This window comes from Amblyomma americanum, chromosome 2 (assembly GCF_052857255.1).
Source record: "Amblyomma americanum isolate KBUSLIRL-KWMA chromosome 2, ASM5285725v1, whole genome shotgun sequence".
NCBI classification, from domain to species: Eukaryota; Metazoa; Arthropoda; class Arachnida; order Ixodida; family Ixodidae; genus Amblyomma; species Amblyomma americanum.
This window is the reverse complement of record NC_135498.1, coordinates 205970740-205984315: the sequence shown is the minus strand read 5'-3', so window position 1 is coordinate 205984315 and position 13576 is coordinate 205970740.

Genomic DNA, 13576 nt, shown 5'->3' with positions numbered 1-13576 from the left:
ACTCCAAAGACTTGCATTTTACATCACATTGGAGGGTTAAATTGAGAGCCATGGGAGAGGCTTTTGACCTGCAGTGGGCGGAGTGAGGCTGATGGTGAGGAGGAGGAGGAGGAGAAGAAAAACTGCGCATGCACTACTCAAACAACTTGCTGTAGTCTCAGATTATTGCATATTTGTTAACTACACACTAATTACCTAGGCGCCAATGATGGACCCTGCCTATACAGACTCTCCTTTTGTAGTTGCGATTTCTGTTTGTGAACTAATTCCTATGGGCTGTAAGCAGAAAACGATCAGGATATGTTCCGCTCAACTGTAGTCTGCCGCCCACCAGCTGTTAATATTGGTGCCAGCAAGTAATGCACGCATAATTTTGACAAGCGTGCATATCAGCTGGTTGAACACTTTTCTGAAGTGCATGTACTGTACAAATTTAGCTGTACGTCGTGTCTGTATGCGGTCGCTTTTTCGTAGAGCTAGCACTCGGATGAAAGGCATTACATTCTGGGCTCGCATGTCGGCACCGCACTGTGTGTGCAGGAATGATGATCCACAGTGGGAAATTTTTTTTCTTTTCAATGAGTCAAATGCAAGGTGAAATATGCATACGGTATTTCTCAGATATTTTAAGCCCTTGTGGCAGAAGAACCGAGCACCAAGCTTTATGGCAACGACCGAATCGGCACATACAAGGTTAAGGTTCATCTTCAGCTGTCAAATTAAAATGACCTCCGTAGAGAATAAAAATTTTGAACAACAAAATTGGCAGAAGACGCCAGCCGGCAGCCACTACTTAAAGAGCCCGACCACCCTCTGGCTGAAAATGTCCTCTACCAAGGTTGTTGTGCGGCACCGTCCCCGGAACACATAACCGCAAACAATTCTTTAATAAAGGCCCATTATATTGGAGTTACATATATGGCAAACAAGCTACTTCACCATGCTCCTCTCCTTCCATTTCCTATCAGAGGTTTCTCTCCCTTTTGCTTGGTCTACTAGCTTCAGTCCTCCTTCCCTGCTTTTTGTGTGTGGCTGCCCTTCCGTTTACAAGAGTAGAAAGCACCCCTTTTGTTGGGAAGTCAAGTGGGGAGCTTTCGGTGGCGTCCGCGTTGGGGCTGATATGAACGAAATGCACACCATCCGAAGATGATTAAGGTGGAGATCCCATCGACAGGGATGACTACGGTGGCGCAGCAACAGCCGTGGCAATTTGACAGCTTCAGGTGGCCGACGACTGCACAAAAAAAAAGAAAGGTTGACTGGCTGGGAAGGAGCCTGTGGGATTCTTTCCACGTTCGGCTCGATGCAAATGACCTTCCCCATTTGACTGGTTCCCAGCAAAAGCGACCGACGATGAACAAACGACGGGAAGAGGGGAACGGTGCCTTGCAGTAATTAATCCTGTGTGCCAAGAGCCGCCCCGACCTGAGAGAGCCCGCCGCAGTTGTTGCCCACAGCGCGGCACCGGTGTTTTCGATAGACACGTGCCGCTTGCAATACGGTTGCACCACGGTGCGATAGAGCAGCGCACCTGTGAATCCTCCTCACCCATTCCCACGAGTGCATCCGCTTGCTAAGTGCTGTGTGCACATTTTCTCATCGTGAATAAATGTGCCGCGTATTGTATTGGCGCCCGCCTGGTGAAGGGGCGGAACCTTAGGGTATTTAGGAAGCGTCCTGAGTGAGAACGAACGCTCTGGGCGCTGGCGACAAGGCTCATCCAGTCGGCTCAACGCTATGAACTTTTAATTTCTGACTGTTTGCTCTTTTCTAAATCATGTAAATAAGTTTCTTCAAAGTGCCAGAAAACACACTTTTTTGTGTTTTTCCTAAATGTCAAGCTTCCTTCGTTCCTCATCCCTTCTCCGGCCCAACCACGCTAACCTGCATCGTACCAAGTGGTGGCAGCGGTGCGATGCTGCTACCTGACCCATAACAGGCAACAATGCCTATTGTCAGACCTCAATGGATATCCGCGGCAGGGAACCAAAAACCCACCAGCATTTCTTGGAAAGCAAACCTACACATGTGTACATGTCTTCTGCGTGTTTCTCCTTTTGTGTTTTTGAGCACATGACTGGTAAGTGCGCTCAGAAAAACTGTAAAAGCGCAGTAAGTGCAAGATGAATGAACACGAACCAGCGTATAGGGTCGCTCAGAATATGTGCGAACGCGTCTCAGCGTGGCCGCGCTCTGCGGAGCGCATCCGGCGCGGGAGCACATCGAAACTGAGCGGTGCAGGCGCGCAGGGGCCCGGAGGCGGTGATTCGTGTCGTCTGCTACAGTGCAGAAGCGCACATGCACTGTGCTTGCATTGCAGGCAAGCGCGCCAGACTGTGTACCGATAGCGTCTGAGCCCACTAATACGGTGTTTAGGGAAATCGCATATGTCTCATTGCAGCGTGTTGTCTTTGCTTCGGCTTGCAACCGAGTGGCCTGTATTATTAGTACCACGATGCCGGTTAAATATATGTATTGCTGGAAATTTATAAGCCCTGCTAGAGTTCGGTTATGCAGCTTACTAAAGCGTATCGGGCTTCTTGGGACACCAATACTGCCCCGAACAATGACGTCCATGGGGAAGGGGGTAACTGGCACTGATATCACGCATTAAACAGCTGCTTCGCGTTTGACTTCCACTCAAACGGGGTCTCCGCAGTTGAAATCCATCTCGGGTGCCCCGACACTGCAGTCGGACGGTCAGCATTGAACCAGCGCGGCAAGGCTTCCTCAGAGCTTTACCGCCCTAAGCAAGTGACGTGGATAGCGGAGAACTTCATTTTATGTGCGCGCTGTGTGAGGCGGATGAGATACTTTGCAGCAGCTGCTAATCTCTGTGTAGATCAATGAAATCAATGTCATTCTTCTTGGCCACAGTTCTCTCATAATAAGCCTCCCGCGAAAGTGTTCACAGACTGCACCGCTCTACATCGAATTTAATTAAAGAACTAATAAACATCATCAACAGTTGTAATGAGTTTGAAAGAAATCAGAATACGTTTAACTCATCGCGAAATTTTTGTTTTATGGATGTCATTGATTCCAGCATTAAGCAGGCTGTGCGACAGTGCATTTGGAAGCTCAAGCGACCACTCACAAGACCCTATTCGTAGCGCGTTGTAATAGCCTGCCACGCTGGTCGCTTTTTCTGGATCGGCTCTGATCTCCGATAATATAAAAGAGCGAAGCCAGCAGTCATCGAAACTGAGGTTGTCGGATCGGCGCGTTGGGTAACGTATTTCAATGGATGATAAAATACAAGTATGCCTAAGGGCTGTGCAATGTGCCTGCACATTAAAGACCCCTCGTGAATAATAATTACCACAAGCCCTATCCGCGTCTCACGTGGCCCGATTCGCTTTGGTAAGCCGCATAACCGAAGAATGGCAGGGCTTATAAATTTCCAGGAATACATATATTTAAGTAGCATCGTGTCGACATAGATGAACGATGTGCGTAAAACATTCGACGAACCACATACACGGGAGAAACACAAGGACTGGCGCCATTCATTGTGTTTCTCCCGTCTATGTGGTTCGTCAAATGTTTTGCGCACATCGTTCATGTCTATCACCTTGCACGAACTAGGCCTAACAAGAGTGTTATTGCAGTATCGTGGCACTGAGAAAACAGGCCTCTGAGTTGCAAGCCGAAGCTAAGACAACGCGCTGCAATAAGAAAAGTGCGCTGTCCCGCAACGCAGTATCGATGGGGTCGCTTCAAGGCTCTCTAATGCAGAGGGCAGCCTGGCTGCTGCCCAAACCAATAAACATTTTGAACAACAACGCAAGGAGGCAACACGGAAAATGAAACTTTGATCTGACATCAAGCACACAATTCATGAGAGAACAAAAAAGCAAGATGTTTCCATTCCACATGCGATTTTCTAGTGTCGTACGCAACCTTTCACAACGGTAGCATTTAAGAAATATGTCTATACTGCAATTCAAAATCCGCAACAAGGCTCTCTGTTGCTGAAGGGAGCCTAGCTGCTTCCTGTAAGCATAAATATTTAGACACACACACAGAGAGACACCTGCCTGCCTCTGAAGTATGCTGCTATGTATTGTACATATTGCGACTGGTAAGCGTGCGAGTGCCAGTAGCAGAGGCATCCGTAATAAAACTTCGCTCAGGACATACATGTGTCTGTGACTGTTCTTGCTGGCTCAGACATTTCAAAGTCCGTCACAGTGATTTTTCTCTTAGACAACTTCTGGATAAGCTCCGCTTTTGTTACTGGAACACAAGAAATGAGAGATAAAATAATGAAAGCGACAGACAGCAAACACAGGGCAAGCTACGAAAACGGAGCTGTTAGTGTGTCTCGTTCATTGCTTTCCAAAAGCCATATGATGCGAAAAATAAGTAGATCTGAACACAGCCGATTTCTCTCTGCCTCATGCAATTACTTGAATTCATGAAAAAAATCAGGAAATATTCTTTCGCTCAGAGTGACGCTTACGTCGAGACCTGCTACAACGCGACCACGCCGTTTTTCCCTTCTTTGGGAAGCGTGCGCTGGGCTGCTGTGGGCACGGATCGCAAGCACAGAGGAAGTGGTATCGTAAGCGTTCTGCAAGTGCTCGCAACAGTAAAAAAATCACGCGCATCGACTTTATGACAAAACGCCATCAAGCTTTGTTAAAAGCGTTAGGCTGGACTGTACACGCATCACACTTCTTAAATCTGACCACGTAGCGAAGTAACTACAGAACTCACCTCCAAGCTCCATTACTTGGACGGAATAGAATGCCTTCTCATCTTTTCCTCTGCGCCAGTAGGCGACGTTTTTTTGCCAGGTCTCTAACGCCAGTCGGTGAGGCATCATGAAAAGGTGTAGCGCAAAGGAAACAAAGACGACATAGAGACGTGTACGATAGCTTTTGCGCCGTCGGTCGAAGTATTTCACGTACGCATAGCTCGGTGCAGCTGACGAACTCATAGTGGAAGTGTCACATGTGGCTACATAACACACAATGTAACAATGGTAACAACCACACACATCGACACAACGTGACGCAAACAACGTTGGACGCAAACGACCACAGACTTGGATTGGCTTGGCGACGCGAACCGCACAGGGCGCTGCATACGATGATGATGATGACCTCTTCGTTACAAACCAGAATAATAAATACGTTTTATTCGTTCAGTTTGGTCTGTTTATTTGGTGCGGCAGAACTTACGTTTTCGACCGTGAATTCTATCCCGCTCCATGTCGCAGCCTCCTCGTGCAGCGCATCCGGCCATCCAGTTGACTGCTGGTTGACCTCATGTTGTAGCAGACGATGCGGGGCTCTACACACCATGAAATACTTATGTTTGAAAAGTTGCAAATACTACTTTCAAGGGGAAATAGTTATGGGCGCCGTACCAAGCCATGCCACAGAGCGTTGGTCAAACACAAGCTGAACCAACTGCAGAACAAACTAGCCCAAGTCGCTCTTGCACCTGTGACAGTTCATGGAGTGTGAATAGGGTGGCTTAGTGTAACTCTATGGACTCTATCATGTATTAACTTTTTGGTACCGCTGTAACCTAGATGTCTGAAGTGTTCTGCGATTTTTTATCTCCACTGCATTACACAAAGTAGTCGCTATATGACAAATCACTTTCGGTTTCGGTTTCAAAGCTGGAAGCTACTGGTGCGCGGTGCCTGATTGTGCTTTGCGCTTTTTACTTAGTGCTTTAAGCAGAAATTTTTTTGTGGCTTACGACAAACAGAACGCACCTATAAACTCTGGACCTAGCCGTCAGACGACGCTAGAACATTTGCAGTTTCGGTTTTCGATATATAAAAGCTCTTCTTGGCCGGCTCTTCATCATAATGCTGGGCCCTTCCCTTTTCTCTGCGCTGTAATGAGGAACTTCTCTGTTATCTACGATAAAATAAACATTTCTATTAGAGTGCCCCTAAATGCACCAAATGCTTGAAAAGTCTGTAATTGCTGCAAAATAACTATTTTTTGTTACGGTACGTGGTATATATCATAAGTACTATATTGCCACTCACCTCAATTCATCGACTTAGGACCAGCACAGGAGGAAATATAGATTGCTATATAGGTAAACTGATGCACTGAAAGTATATATGTTAAGAAAACAGAAGAGTGCAAGGTACGAAGAGGAAGAGGCTCTCAAGAATAAACTGCTAGTGTGCGCTCGAACACGGAAATGGGTAGCCCAACCGCGCCCTCCACCGATGTGCTTCGTTGAGTTGTATCAGTTGGAAGTGAGCTGAGCAGTTGTAAGTGAGCGCTCGTGTTGTGCGTCTTATTCTACGTCCTTGTTTTTTGCGATTCTACGTTTAGCATGAAATACCAAGTCGCCCAAACTCGGCCTTTATTGCATAAGTGTAGTTAGTTTCGCAGTGTTCTCTGGCACACCGCTGTCACGTCCGGGTCGTAATGGCAGCTGGTGAAGGTTCGGGCTATGTCGAGACAATTAGTATAGCCAGGGACTCCGGAACATTTTTTTTTATGGGAGGGCAGAACTTCGACCTTATTTTGTTATTTAGTTATTTAATGCTCATTTACATAAAAAATTATATATATATATATATATATATATATATATATATATATATATATATATATATATATATATATATATATATATATATATATATATATATATATATATAGGCGATAGGCTCAATTTAGCCTGCTCGGCGGTCATCGAACTGAAAGTCATGCAGTTCTTGATCGTGCTGAATTTAAAGCTGGCAAAAAACCTCTGAGATAAAGAACCAAAGATCAGCAAGAATCTGGAAAAATCTGGAATCTTTTGCACGTGGCCTTGATCAATGGATATAAGTCTGGTCGCATCTCGCATTACAAAACAAAATGATAAAGCCGCGTGCCGGAGGTTGTGAGTGCGAACGAACAAATGGTGCAAAGATTTATGGCAATATAAAATTAATTGAAATGAAAAGCTTAATTTATGTGTTGGAAGCTGCACGCACGAGGAGGCATCAATTCCATTAAAAAAGTCTGTGCATAGTTTGTTTAAATTCTGCTAATCATGATCATATACATAGTCAGGTTGACAGTCAATCGAATACTGTAGCGACGTGAGCGGTTTAGGTTACTCATATACGAAATGCTTTACAACTGGCTACTAAGCCAAGGAGCTCAGCCCCCACATTGCTTTGAATTAAATGACTCCTAGAACTAGTGTGTTTGAATTATTAGAAATCTAGTCTAAGTAGAAGCAATTGGAGACGGGAGGGGGGGCGCCTCCCCTTCTGGAAAAATGTTGTAGGGGGGGAGGGCGACCATCCCTTTTGCCCCCCCCCCCCTCCCTGTTCCAGGGTTTCTTGAGTATAGCCCACCTGAACTCGGGTATGCGGCCCTATATATACGTGATCGGCCCGCTGGAGTGGGCATCTCGCATACTGTCTGTATGATATTTGTCGCAAAGCTGGTGTTTATTGGTGTGCAAGTTTAAAACGTCCAAAGTGTTCTAAGAGGTCGATCCGACGAAGCATTCGGTCGTGAAAGATCTTTGAAGGCAGTTCCCAGTGTATCGAATTGTTTTTTCCGAATATACAGCTTTCTTCGAACTAGGAACTTTTTGGACTTTTTTTATTGACATATCTCAAGTAAAGTCTTCATTTCCGCAAGAAAAAAAAAACACAGTGAACGAGGTTCATGAAAGTCGCCTCTCAGTCTAAACAGAAAAATAGTTAAGGTAAATGAGAAATTGCGAAGTACGATCGTTGGGCGTGCTCAGCAGCCATGAGAACGAGAGGTACATGCGACATGATAACATAATGCCTGGTCTAGAAGGAACAGACTCGTACGTGTAGAGTTTCGAGGAAAAACGGCATGCGCAAATTTGATGCAGCCTTCGGAAATCGTCTCTCACTGCAGCTCCATGAATTTCCGTGGAAAGCTGCGTTTCTTGTATATATTAAATTCACGTCTGCACTCATTTCTTTCGGCGTGGTTTGTTTACAGTGCTTTAAAAAATTAGCAAATTAATGGCAGGAGGGATTTCCAATTGCCTGTATTCTTGTTTTCACAGGTCTGGACAAGTAAACGGGAATGGTAATCACGTGCAGCAAGCAATAAGCGTCCAGAGGCTTGTGAATGTGCTTTCGGTTTTGGAACATAATGCCACGAACTTCCCAGACGCATGCAAGGTGTTTATAGTAGCTCTGTTGTCGGGCAAAACTTAGACCCGTTTTCCCTATAGCTTTAGCCGACAGGAATAACCTGAATGTGATAACGACCGCGGTTTCTTGCTCCTCTGACTTGAAGTAAAGATTTGGAACGTCGCAGCTGTGCATTTTTATACATTTACAAGTACGATCCTCGATGAGTCACTGATAACAGGCTTTCGGGCAACAAATCAATGAAATAAACTTTCAGCAAGGGCTACTTTCTGTTACAGTGGCAGCCACAAAAACATTGTGTCATCTGCTAGCGGTTCATCTGAAAGCGCTGCGTTGCGGTGGACGTGGTCTAGGTGGCGTGAGCCGCCGTCCGATTTCAAGGCTTCGGCCTTGTTCATCCATCCATCTATTTATCCAGCCATGCATACAGCCAATCTAGCTGATCTAGCCTTGCAAAGCGTGTATGGCGTGTATTCTACAGACAGTGGGTCAGCAGTGGCGTAAATGCCCTTTACATCACGTCGCCATGAGCTGGAACAGCCAACCTACGATTCCAAAGCGTCGAAAGATGTAATTGCCTAACAGAAGCAGCGCAGCGGTCACTCACGTAGATCAAGGCTGCGGAAACGCCGGCTTCGATGTCTGGTAAGCGGAACCCAACTTGTCTCCTGCTCCGCTCGCGTTTCATGTAGCTCTAGTGCCGCTGAGCTTAGCAGTGAATACCACTTTGGGGCTGTGCCCTTGGCGAACGTCAGAGGCGAAAATGGCAGCAGCGATGAATGCGGTAACTTGGACAACAGCAGAGACGACGAAACCAGAGGGGACCACGATGGTTGCTGTCGCACACGGACTACGTGGAACCGCAAATAGATGCCACAAGCGAGGGTGACGGCAGCAGCAGCGATGAGTGCTGTGACCCGGACGACGACCAAGATGACGGGCTCTTTTGGGCAGCGCTTGATGCCTTCTTCGGGTACCGGTCGGGCCTGCCGCACTCAGATTACCTCTTCAGAAAGTTGTCAGCGCCGAAATGTGCAAGCTTCGTTAAAAGCCATTTTTACTGCGGAGTGTGCATGTCTCCCCTCCAGGCCAGCAAAGACAGTCAGAAGCGAGCATGCAAAGTGTGCAGAACAGAACATAACCAGATGTGTGCATTTTTATGAAAATAAGCTGTTTTTTTGCGATAGTGAACCTCAAGGAAAGGTTTTGCCTTCTCACGGCCAAAGAATTTTCTGCTGAACACCGCTTTGTTGCTCCTTCAAGAAACGCACCTAGCATAACACGTTTTCTAATTTCTAAGGAGAACTTGTAGCTAGGCTTATTGGCGCATATTCAGGAAAGGCACAGGACAAAGGTGAATTGATTTTGACATGCCAGCATATTTACCCTTATGCAGAGGGACAGACCGCAAAAATTATTTATGGACAACAGCTATACTCGGGTACAACTTAAGAACACGGCGGCCTTTCCCCATCAAAGGACCCCCTTCCAGCCTGTGGCGTCGGCTGATTCTCATGACCCTGCTGATGTGACCAAGCAGGGAGTGGCAGACGAAAGGGGGTAATCCCTCCCCATTGTGTCCAGGGATAGACCTCTCTCTTCATTGCGAACTGCCGGCAAGGTTGAGCACTACGATATTCTTAACTTAGCACCGGTGCTGTGTGATGAGCATGTGATGCTTCGTGCTCCTTCGGGCACCCATATTCCAGCACAGTGCATGTCTAAGGTCCAGATTTTGTGCTTCTCTTCAGTGAATAATGGACCACCCAAACCTGATGCTTCCACTTGTAGAGTAACACTCAGGCTGGTAGCATTGTGTGCCTAAGCTAAGTTTTGAGCTACTTTTACTGCACATCACAGCAAGATAGTTAGAACTTGTAGTTGATGGCATAGTAGCGGATAAGCTACTCCAACATGATAAAGGCTGGCTGATGCAAACAGCCACCCTGAAACATTCCATCAGAGATACTACCGGGGTACTGTGCAAACCTGAAGAAATAAATGAGACACGGGATAGACCTCTCTCTTCATTGCGAACTGCCGGCAAGGTTGAGCACTACGATATTCTTAACTTAGCACCGGTGCTGTGTGATGAGCATCTGATGCTTCGTGCTCCTTCGGGCACCCATATTCCAGCACAGTGCATGTCTAAGGTCCAGATTTTGTGCTTCTCTTCAGTGAATAATGGACCACACAAACCTGATGCTTCCACTTGTAGAGTAACACTCAGGCTGGTAGCATTGTGTGCCTAAGCTAAGTTTTGAGCTACTTTTACTGCACATCACAGCAAGATAGAACTTGTAGTTGATGGCATAGTAGCGGATAAGCTACTCCAACATGATAAAGGCTGGCTGATGCAAACAGCCACCTTGAAACATTCCATCAGAGATACTACCGGGGTACTGTGCAAACCTGAAGAAATAAATGAGACACGGAAGATGGCGGGAATTTGTTTTGACATCTGCTCGTGGCTCCCTGTCTTCTGGTGGCACTGAGTAGTTGTGGTAGTTACGGCTACCCTTTTGTGGTCATTAGCAATGCCGACAGTCAGAGTAACCTTGTCGCGGCCCACTCTGTACGGATGACTAATCCTCACGAGAGTTGTCAGCATACCCTCCACATCATTTTGAACTTGTTGCAGCCCATGTTGCCCCAATCGTTTCTGTCCATAAAAAAAGCAAGTAGTCGCTGACATACTCCAAAATCCTGTTATGAAAGCTTTCCAACCATTTTTCAAGGCCCTTTTTTATAGCTAAGAAAAATCTTGTTCACAATGCATGAGACACTGGCAGATACTGGCTTTTTTCATGTAGAGTTTCAATACCCATGTAACAAGGGTTGCATGCAAAATACAGATGAAAGGTGAGAAGCTCCAAATCTGCCCTCAAAAGAAATAAAGAATTTATCATTAAAGGCAAGTTCATCATTGTTTCGTGCTGTTTCTTTTTTGAATGAAACAACTAACCCATCTAGCTCTCCATTTTATCGAGATTGGTGCCTCTGACACTTGCAGGTACTGAGCAAATTTGTTGAACAATGATCGTTATGTTAACATAAAGTTAAAGAAACATGTCAATATGTAACACGTGTGCACAGGCCCCTTCCTCTCTTCTGCACATTTTGTGCTGCAGAGTTGTGGCTATAATTCTGCCATACTGATATCATTTTTATGGGGCCGTAATATAGAAGCCTTCATGGTACACAGGTCAAGGTATTTGTTGTAACCCACAGCTGACTGAAATGCCAGTAAACAACCCCCACAGACCTGGGATAAATTGTATATGTGTTGCATTAAAAGGTATCTTAAAATTGTTCTTATCCTTAACCAAGGCATTCTTGGTGTAAACTTTCTTTGCATTCTCAATTTCACAAGACCAACCAATTCAGTTCATGACAGCTCATCACTAACTTTTTTTGTCAGTTTGTGAACGCCAAAGGTGCAGTGTTAGGTAGCATGTTTAAATGGACACAGAAGACAAATTCCAGCTGCTATGTATCAAAAGATTTCTGCATTCTAATGACGAAGTGGTTACTTTCATTGAAAATTTAAAGTAGTAAAGGTAAATAATTGAATACAAGTATCACCACCACCACCCCTTTTCTCAAGGAAATTGTGGTAATGCCAAGACTGGTTTACCACCATTCACTTTCTAGCAGGGATGACAGAGCATTTCTCAGTCTAGATATGGATTAGAGTGAAGTAGCTAGAAAAAAATTATTTTTAAATTTAGTTTTCCCAACAATAAATATATATTTTGCTGCTGAATACGTAACAAAATGGCTAGAAAGGGCCGTAAAACATATTTTTACTAAAAACAGAAAATGCATGGACATGTGCTTTGTGTCCCTTTGAGAAGCAGTACGTATTTACTTTTGTGCCTTGTGTAAACTAGTTGAATACAACTCAAGAATGAAGTGGCAAATGTTTCTCTATAATTCATCTCACAAGTTGTTTGCATGTAAGGTGCGGCAACCTGAGTCAATCAGGATGGCGCACACTATATAATTGGTTTGCTGCCTGCCTACCACGCCCACTGCCTTGTGACAGGTAGCTACATTTCTGTGAATGAAGGTTTACTAGTGTTTTGGCTGTTTATGTCTTCAGCAGGTAACACTTGATGTGATTTTATTTTTATTTTTGTTTTGTTTTCACATGGGTGGAAATTTTCGAAAAGTGATGAGGGCATATATGGCCCCCATTTTTTGTCATTAGTTGTCCATATTTAGTTCTTTATTTGTCACGTCACAGGTGTTTGGATGTACATTTATTCACTCCATTGTGATCTATGCCCAAAGCAGATACAAATCCAGGTGAGGGCAGCCACATGTTGATAGAGGCGAAGTGGAAAACACGCCTCTTTGCTGTGCTTTGCCATCGCATATGCGCTTGAAATTGATCTGGAGCCCTCCACCATGGCGTCTGCAATAGCTCATCACAGACATTGTCATTCTCATTTTTGCTAGTCTCATTGTGGCAGTGCTCGATGTGCTCTGCTTGTATACGCAGATGTTTAATGGATCCCACTGGCCTGTTAACGGGCTCACATCTCATCGTCATCATCAAAACTCGCATGAACACAGCTGGTTGTGTCCTCCTCCTCCATCCTCATTACAACGCCTGGTCCTTTGAGAGGTATCTGCTACTTCATTCTTAAGTTGTATTCGAGTATAGTAAATATGGAGAAATGTAACTAATATTGTATGCCACTTGCTGCTGTGTTGTTCGTGTGGTCTGTGTAAAAAACTCTTACTCTTGTGCCATGATATATTATGTAGTGTTTTTGTGTGTTATGTAGGGTTGTTTCATTGAACAAATGGTTTTGGTGGACTGTGTTTGTACGAGGGGTGTTCAGTATATTTTTTACCTCCTGGTCTGTAACACATTTATTAACTCATGGAAGGGAAAGACGTTACAATGAAAAGAAAGTTTGATGTTCCCACTTTCCATGATGTTTTCATTTTGCACATGGCACCATTGATATTGGAGTAGTGACAAGGAACATGTTAGTATACATCAGTGCATGGTTAGAACAGTTTTTCGAAACCAAATTTTGGATGGCAGAAGGTGTTATACTTATCAATATCCACCGCCGAATGAGTCCTATTCATGGTAATGTGCATGTTATGTTTCCAGTCGGAAGATGGCTACAAACTGTACGTATATGCAAGATCCAGCTGTGCTAAGTGCAAAAGACGAGGAGCGCAGTAGATGCCCGCTGTGTGCATCTCACACCTGAGCTCGTGGCACATGTGGATGAATTTATTTGCGGTGGTTGTCACATTAAGCAGACAGTTATTGCGGGCATTCTTGAACTTGAGGATGCTGAAGGACCGTGCACTTTTGCTTAAAGTTTGTCCTAAAAAAATCTATCATTTAACGTGACACTGCGTGGCATGACAAAAAGTTAGGTGGTAAAACCACCGTGTTGAATAACCCGCTGTTTCGGGATGTTC